The 7,652-nt window shown below is 46.2% G+C and overlaps 1 pseudogene; it reads right to left on the bottom strand.

The window, feature by feature from the left end:
• Positions 1–3,906: 3,906 nt before the first annotated feature.
• On the bottom strand, positions 3,907–4,108 carry LOC144681160 (small nucleolar RNA U3; annotated as a pseudogene).
• Between the last annotated feature and the right edge of the window lie 3,544 nt (positions 4,109–7,652).

Genomic DNA, 7,652 nt, shown 5'->3' with positions numbered 1-7,652 from the left:
CCCCTAAGTATGGTCGCGTTTGAATGTGATATAAGCTAATTTATATTCTTGCAGGAGTTATTGAGTGGTAGTGTGAGTCTGTTCTAGATAGTGTTGTGTAATTGGAAAAATTTGTGGTATATTTTATGTTCCAGTGTTTATCATAGCTAGGTGTCAAAATTGTTTTGATCGTACACTGCAATTTTGTCTTTTTAATGGAACTATTAACCTGCTTGTTCTGTATATTATTGCCTACAATTTCTGCAGGGGATTTTCCACTATAATTTCAGCAGATCAGCAGAAACCCGAGAGAAACAGCATAATTGGAATGTTACACCTTTTCTCCAGGATTCCCACTGAAGTCAAGGTCGGAGATCAGTAAACCCCCTCCCCCATAAAAATTCCAACCAGTTATTACGTCCATTACAATAACGGACAAAGGAATTTGGTACGAGCGTACCAAGTATTAGTACACTGACAGGAATTTCTGCATGAATTCATTTGATGTTTCTTTATTAATTTAAGACTATATGGATTTTGTATTTTTCAAGATCAATGAATGTCATTTGCATAGCTTTGTATTTAAGATTGGCAAGAATTATTTGACGTATTGCAAGATACTAAGGTGTATAACGTGAGGCAGGATTTTTTGCGGGCCCTACCCTGCCGCCGGGATTGTCCGGTCCTGCTGAAAGGCAATCGACTTTTGACTGGGCTGCTGAATCTCCTGCAGCAGGTCCTGCCACGACGGTGCTGGAAAGTCCCACCCATAGGGCAGAATTTTGCCCTAGGTTGGCGGGCGGGCCCCATAGGCTCGGCGGCGGGCGGGCAGCCGAACTCCGCCGCTGAAGCGGGCCCCACCGCCATTTTAAGTGGGCGGGCCAATTAAGGCCCGCCCAGTGGCCTACCCACTTAAAATGCTGGGGAGGGGGGCGGGGGAGGGGAGCGATTCCCCAACTGTCAAAATGCGCTCTTTTGTGCATGCGCGCGAAAGAGCGCACTGCTCCCTGAGACCAAGTGCTGTCTCAGGGAGATCAGTGAAAGTTTTACAAAATTAAAAACTGGAAAAATAAAAAACTTATTAACATGACCCCCTCATGTGACCATGTCACACGAGATGGGACATGTTAATAAATATCACATAAAATTTATTAAACATTTTTAAAGCGGACATGAAACCTCATCCCGCCAGTGGATGAGGTTTTATGTTTTTTCTATTGCCCGCTAGGACTCCCAGCCTGCCCGCCAGCCTTAAGGTTGGAGGGGCAAGGCCTTTAACTACCTTAATTATCCTGTCAATGGCCTTAATTGGCCCTCGACAGGTTGGTGGGTGGACAGCTGATTTTGCTGTCTGCCCGCCTTGATCAACATTTAAATGGACCGGGATGACGTCAGGGGTTCATCCCGATGTCACCCCGCATCATTTTCCCATTGGCGAGCGGGCTCTGCCCCCAAATCGCCGACGGGAAAATTCAGGCCATAGAGTTGAAGTATAAGATTCAGGCTGTTGACTACATTTCATGGTTTATGTTCTTTAATTTGTGCTGAGGCCTGAAACACAGCTTCCAAATAAAGCCAGAGCTTCTTCAGCTAGAAAGACTTCATATTCAGCTGTTACTAAGCAACAATTTTTCTAATTACACCACACTATATAAAACAGACTCTCACTACCACTTAGCGATCCCTGCAAGAAATATTAATTGCCTTATACCACATTCAAATGCAACCATACTTCAGGGAGAGAGAGGAGAGGAAGGGAAAGGGCAGGAAGAAGGGGCTGTAGGTATGGGCAGCGAAAGGGAGGAGAGAGGAAGAGAAGGGGAGAAAAAGGGGAGAGAAAGGAACAGGACAGAAAGGACGAGGAGAGTGAGGAGACAGCAAGGGAAGGGGAGAAAGCAGGTGGTGTAGTGGGCTAGGTGCTCCCTTTGTACCTCTGTGCTGAGTGTTCGGGTTTACCATAGGAAATCTCCTCTGTCAGCTAATACCTAATGGGCATATGCTCATACATGTAAAACAATAGATACGCAATGTGAAGGAAACCTATACATCTCATTCATTGTTAATTGTGGTTATGACTTATTATGGTGTCTTCACGCCTTTGACATGAGTTTTTATTAAACTCTCTAATGCTAAATCTCTTCCATATTCATTAATGCAAAATGCACCAAAATATGCATTTTTAAAAAATTCATTCATGGGATGTGGGCTTCGCTGGCTGGGCCAGCATTGACTGCCCACTGGCTAATCACTGAGGTAGACCAGTTATTAACCGGCATTACATTTCCATGTATCAGACCCAAGTCTCTAACACTGAACTCAGGGTTGGAGACATTCACAGAGGGTCCAGGCATCAGAAATCAGCCCATCAGAAGTTTAAACTTCCTGGGTAATTTCAGCACATCTGTGTGTGCCAGGGCTTCTGGGGTGTTATGGGGGTGCGGGGGATGTGGAGGTGGTGGGGTCCTCACACACATCTCCCAACTTAAGTTTCGATTTTGATTATACGGACACCGGAAGATTTGGGCCATTAACTTTGGAAATGGTTTATGCAGATTCACCAGAATGCTTCTAAGGCTCAAAGGGTTAAATTGTGAGGGTAGATTACATAAACTAGGCTTGTGTTCTCTGGAATATAAAAGATTAAGTGTGAGTTGATTGAGGATTTTAGGAATTTGAAAGGAATTAAATGGGTAGAGTTAAATTTTTTTCTGCTGGTGGGGGATTCTAAGACAAGGGGAATTGCCCTTAAAATTATTGCCAGGTCATTCAAGAGAGAAGTTAGGAAATGTTTCTTTATGCAAAGAATGGCAGAAGTGGTGGAGCCCTCTCCCACAAAAAGCAGTAGATATAGCTGAAATGAATTGTACCATCTCAACTGCACACTGGCTGAAATCAACTAACTCAGCAACGATCAGGAATTGAACCTGACATCTTCCTGTGTGGCTTGATGGTACAAGCAATCTCTATGCACCTACAGGGTCATCGGAGAAGAGACATCAATCCAAATTCATGGATGCAATACACTGGCACTTCAGTTTTAATTACAGACATATTACACGCACTAAGATTGAAGTACTGTAGGTACTTATAAATGAAAGCATCTGCTGTCATGATGTGCAGAACAAGTTCTGCCAGAATGGCAAAATGGCTCTTTAAAAAATATTCTCAGTTTTCAGTGAATCTTATGCTCATCAAGTTAAGAAATGTTAATGGTAGTAATGGAACACATTTCCACTTCTGTCACATAATCAGAACTGAACTTCCAAAGTTTGGCCCAGCAAGAGCCAGGTACAAAGTAAAATTTCCTCCACTTCATCTAAACCAAGGGGAAGGATCCATTTCTCGAATAGGTGTAGAAAAATCATAAATATATTCTGTGTAAACACGTTAACAATTTTTCCGCAGTAAGGGCAGAGAGAAAATCAGCCCCAACTGTGCCTTCGTCCTAAATGTACGACAACTGTAACCCATTCACTTATCCACTTCTCACCATCATCGATTGATATCACTTTTCTAATATGACTGCTAATTTGGTATTATATTATGGTTAGTAGTGGAATCCTGATTGAAACTACCCAACCTCGTTTCATGTAGGACCTGTGCACTCAAAAGAGAGGGAGGGAGAGACTGAAATGGAGACTTTCATCCTATCTGTCTGAACTGGATTAAATCCTCAGCTTCAAGACCTTTAAGTATAGTGTTCAAAGTCAATGAGACATAATAACTTGTATTTAGTCATGTAGCTGCCAGTTAAGAAGTTCAGAAGCTGTTTTAGATTTTTTAATATAGTGTTATATCATCTGAAAGTATCCAAGCAGCATTCAGTTTTTTTATAAGAACATATTGATAATCCTCTCCTTTCATTTGCTAATGTTGGCAAAAAAGGAAACATAAATATAAAATAGGATTCACTCACTTTTTTCACGCACTTTAGTCTCTGTTCCCTTCCTCTGACTCCCCATGAGAGAGAGAAAGGGCATTCATCATTAACAGAGAGCTGCTGCCCAAAGCAGCAGTCAATGTCTACTTCCTGGATGGAAGGGAACAGTGTAAATCCTCCTCTTGGTTAGTGCAGCCAAAACGTGCAGAAACACATTTCTCTGGAAATTAACAATAGTAATTATGCCTAAAAGCATTGATGGAGAAAAACTTAACTCTTGTTATATTCAATCAGGAGCTCTATGTGACTCAATGCATTTTTAAAATGATTTCTCCCCTTATTTTTAAGTACTCCTCTCTTTAGTTCATTCCCATGTCAAGACATGCCCATAGAATATACAATGGCCTGAATTTTAGCCTTGGCGGGCATGCACAAACAGCAGGCCCGGGATCGGTGGGGAAACAAGCCCCCGCCCACAGTTGGCCCACGACCACGATTTCATGCTGGCTGGCCAATTAAGGCCCGCCCAGGGTGAAATCGCAGCTTCCCAATGGCGACCCGGTGGGTGGTTTAAAAACGGCACAGGCAGCTCCTTGAAGGCTGCCAGGGAAGAACATATCTCATGCGTTCTGGGGACTGAAGCTACGGCTTCAACAGCAGCTGGAGATGCCAGGCGGGAGGGCAGGTCAGGTGGACACTTGGGCCCCTGGTTTTCGGACAAGTGCCTCATGGTGCTATTGGAGGGGGTGGCTGCCAGAAGGGACACCCTCGTCCCCAGAGATGGAAGGAGGAGGCCACCACACCTAGTGAAAAGAGCTTGGGAGGAGGTGGCAGCCCAGGTCAGCACCCATGATGTTGTGCAGCACACATGAATACAGTGCCACAAAAGGTTCAACAACCTGCTCTGCTCATCAAGGGTGAGTATCATGTATCAGTGTGGTGAAGTGTTAAAGTCTGGCTGTCCCCCTATGGAGCTCAGGGGCGTTAGAGTCTGAGTGCCAACTGTCAATGAGCTGACCCTCATCATCTCCCTCTTCAGTTTCCTGCCCTTCCTGCTCTTCATCGTCCGAGGAGCTCTCAGCCTCCTCCATGTCGCCGTCTGGCAGGGGATCCCCTCTGTGAAGCGCCAGGTTGTGAAGGGCTCATCAGACCACAATTATGTGGGACACCCTCTGTGGAGAGTACTGTAGGGCTCCACCTGAGCGGTCCAAGCATCGGAAGCGCACCTTCAAGATGCCAATGATCTGCTCGATAATGGATCGTCTCGAGCTATATGCCGCATCCCTCCTCCGAGGCACTCTGAGGAGGATGCACGAGTGTCATGAGTCACCATTTGAGGGATACCCCTTATCGCCAAGCAGCCAGCCCTGTAATTGCTGAGGTCCTTTGAATATGTGAGGCACCTGGGAGTGATTCAGGATGTATGAGTCATGGGAACTCCCAGGATATGTGGCACAAACATGCATGATGTACTTCTGATGATCGCACACCAGTTGAATGTTCAGGAAGTGGAACACCTTCCTGTTAATGAACATCAGGGGCTGTTGTCATGGAGATCTCAAAGCCACGTGTGTAAATCGATTGCACCCTGTACTCTGGGGAAGCCTGAGATAGCTGCAGACCCCAGATATCTAACAACCTAGCGAGCTTCTTCGAGTGTGAACTTCACATAATGATGAGCCTTACTGTAGAGGGCATTTGTCACCTCCTGTCACATTTAAATGTTGAGGACTGTGAGAAGCTGTGTAAGTCCCCTGGCTCGATCTGCAGGCAAAAAAAATTGAGCACAGCGATGACCTTCAGGGACACTGGTGGGGGGGTGTCCTCCCAGTCCACAGGCATTAGATCCTCCCGCAGAATGTTGCAGATATGATCCACCACATCTCTTGACAAGTGCAGACATGCACAGCATTGTCTTTTGCTCATCTCCAGATAGGAAAGTCTTCTCCGGTAGACTCTGGGTTGTGAGAGTTGCCTCTGTGGGATGGGTCTAACCTCCTTATCCTCTGGTTTTTGCTGGGCTCCCCTAGACCATGGACCTCAGGCTAGGCCTCCCCTCGAAGCTGCGCGAGGCGGTTCCGGACCCTTCCTCTCCTCCTCAATCAGATCACTGCCATCAAGAAGGCAGCATTGAGCGCAGGCTCCATTATTCAATTCTCTTTCTCTCTGTGGATTGATAGATGCAACAGATTAAGGAATACTGGGCAAATATAGTGTACCTTCCACTCACAAATAGAAATCTGTTGTCCTGCCTTAGAGCTGCACCTGCGCTATTAGCTTTTCGCTGATATAGCCTTATAGCTGAGGTGCAAACTCACAGATCTAGGTCACCAACCCTGATACTTGACATCTCAATCCCACAAAGGTTGGAAGAGGTTTAGACACATTCATGAAATGTGCCACCTTACCAAAAGCACTCCTGCAATCTCTGATCTGGTATACTGACTAAGCTCAACTTGCACTTCAGCAATGACTGGGTGCCCTTTGGCCCATTATCCATGCCAATTGGAGAAAGCACATTCGAGGCTTCCATTGATGATCTGATAGATATGCAGCAGCTATGCCTCCTTAACAGTTGCCTGCATTTTCCATTCTCACATACCTCTCTGTTAAAGCTCAAATGGAGCAACTGTATTGTGAAGCCAATGGCTCTTGCAGTCTCTCGTTAAAGTGCACCAAAATGCAGCAGCTCTAATGGCACCATCTCAATGAAGTCTTCCTCTTTTCTCTCAGCTCTGACTCTCTTTCAATGTTGTGACTCGAGGCAGTTTGAGGGTGCTCCCTTTAATCCAACCGTGGGCTCCTCCCACATTGCATCAGGTATCTCCCATGCAGATTCTTCTTCCAGTTTCGATTTTAAATTGTGCAATAACCTGGGGCTTTCAAGATGATGGTGCTGCATTTTTATTTTGAGACCTGCTTCAACAAACCCCCTTTCAGTGTCCAGGCCCCTCCAATTTTCCTGGATCCTCACAACGTGCAGGTAAACCTCCCTCTTGTTATTCTCCAGCCTTACACAGTAACTCTGGATCCCATTGTCATTGTGGTGGACATTCCAGCCTTCCCCCCTGAACCCATCACTGTTGATGTCTCCGTGCTGCATGTGGACCTCACCCCCTCACCCCATTGTCACTAACTATGAACTTGCCCTGCACACCAAGCTGTGCCTTATCCCAATTGAGCGCACAGGCCTTGTCCCTTCCTGGAGCAGGACTACGATATGTGTGCCATGCATAAACCCTGTAACAAGGCCTGCAAAGCCCCAGGACTACCCTTAATCTCTTACCCGAATTATGAGATCCCAAAGCCCCAGGACTGCCTTTAATCCCTTGCTCTAACTATGAGGTCCACAAAGCTCCAAGACTGCCTTTAATCTTTCACTCCGACCTCTTGGCCCCAGACGAGGGACTATGACTGTCTTTCAAAGAGCTCTCCCGTTCCTTCATAACTTATCACAATACAGTCTCGCTTCCCCCAACCACCTCCATGAGTCTCTGTGCAACCCATCCCTCTTGTTTCACACTAACACAACCTCTCTCAGCTCCTATTCCGGAGTCTGCATGAATCCCCTCCCATTCATACAGTTTGATTCTCATCCACACCCTTCTGTGTCTGCGTTCTAGTCTTCCATGGCGGGCTCCAGCTTCCCACCTCTGGCCAACCCCATCCCCCCCACCAACCCCACCACACCCCACTGACCCTCACGTTTCCGTCATCCTTGTCCCACCCCCCCAACCCTGGTTGCAATGCTGGTCTTTGTTTCAGAGTGCAGCCCTGCCTGAGAGCTGCTGCA

Source organism: Cetorhinus maximus, chromosome 5 (assembly GCF_964194155.1).
Source record: "Cetorhinus maximus chromosome 5, sCetMax3.hap1.1, whole genome shotgun sequence".
Classification (NCBI taxonomy): Eukaryota; Metazoa; Chordata; class Chondrichthyes; order Lamniformes; family Cetorhinidae; genus Cetorhinus; species Cetorhinus maximus.
The sequence above is the reverse complement of the archived record's forward strand: the minus strand, read 5'-3'. Positions and strand labels throughout refer to the sequence as shown.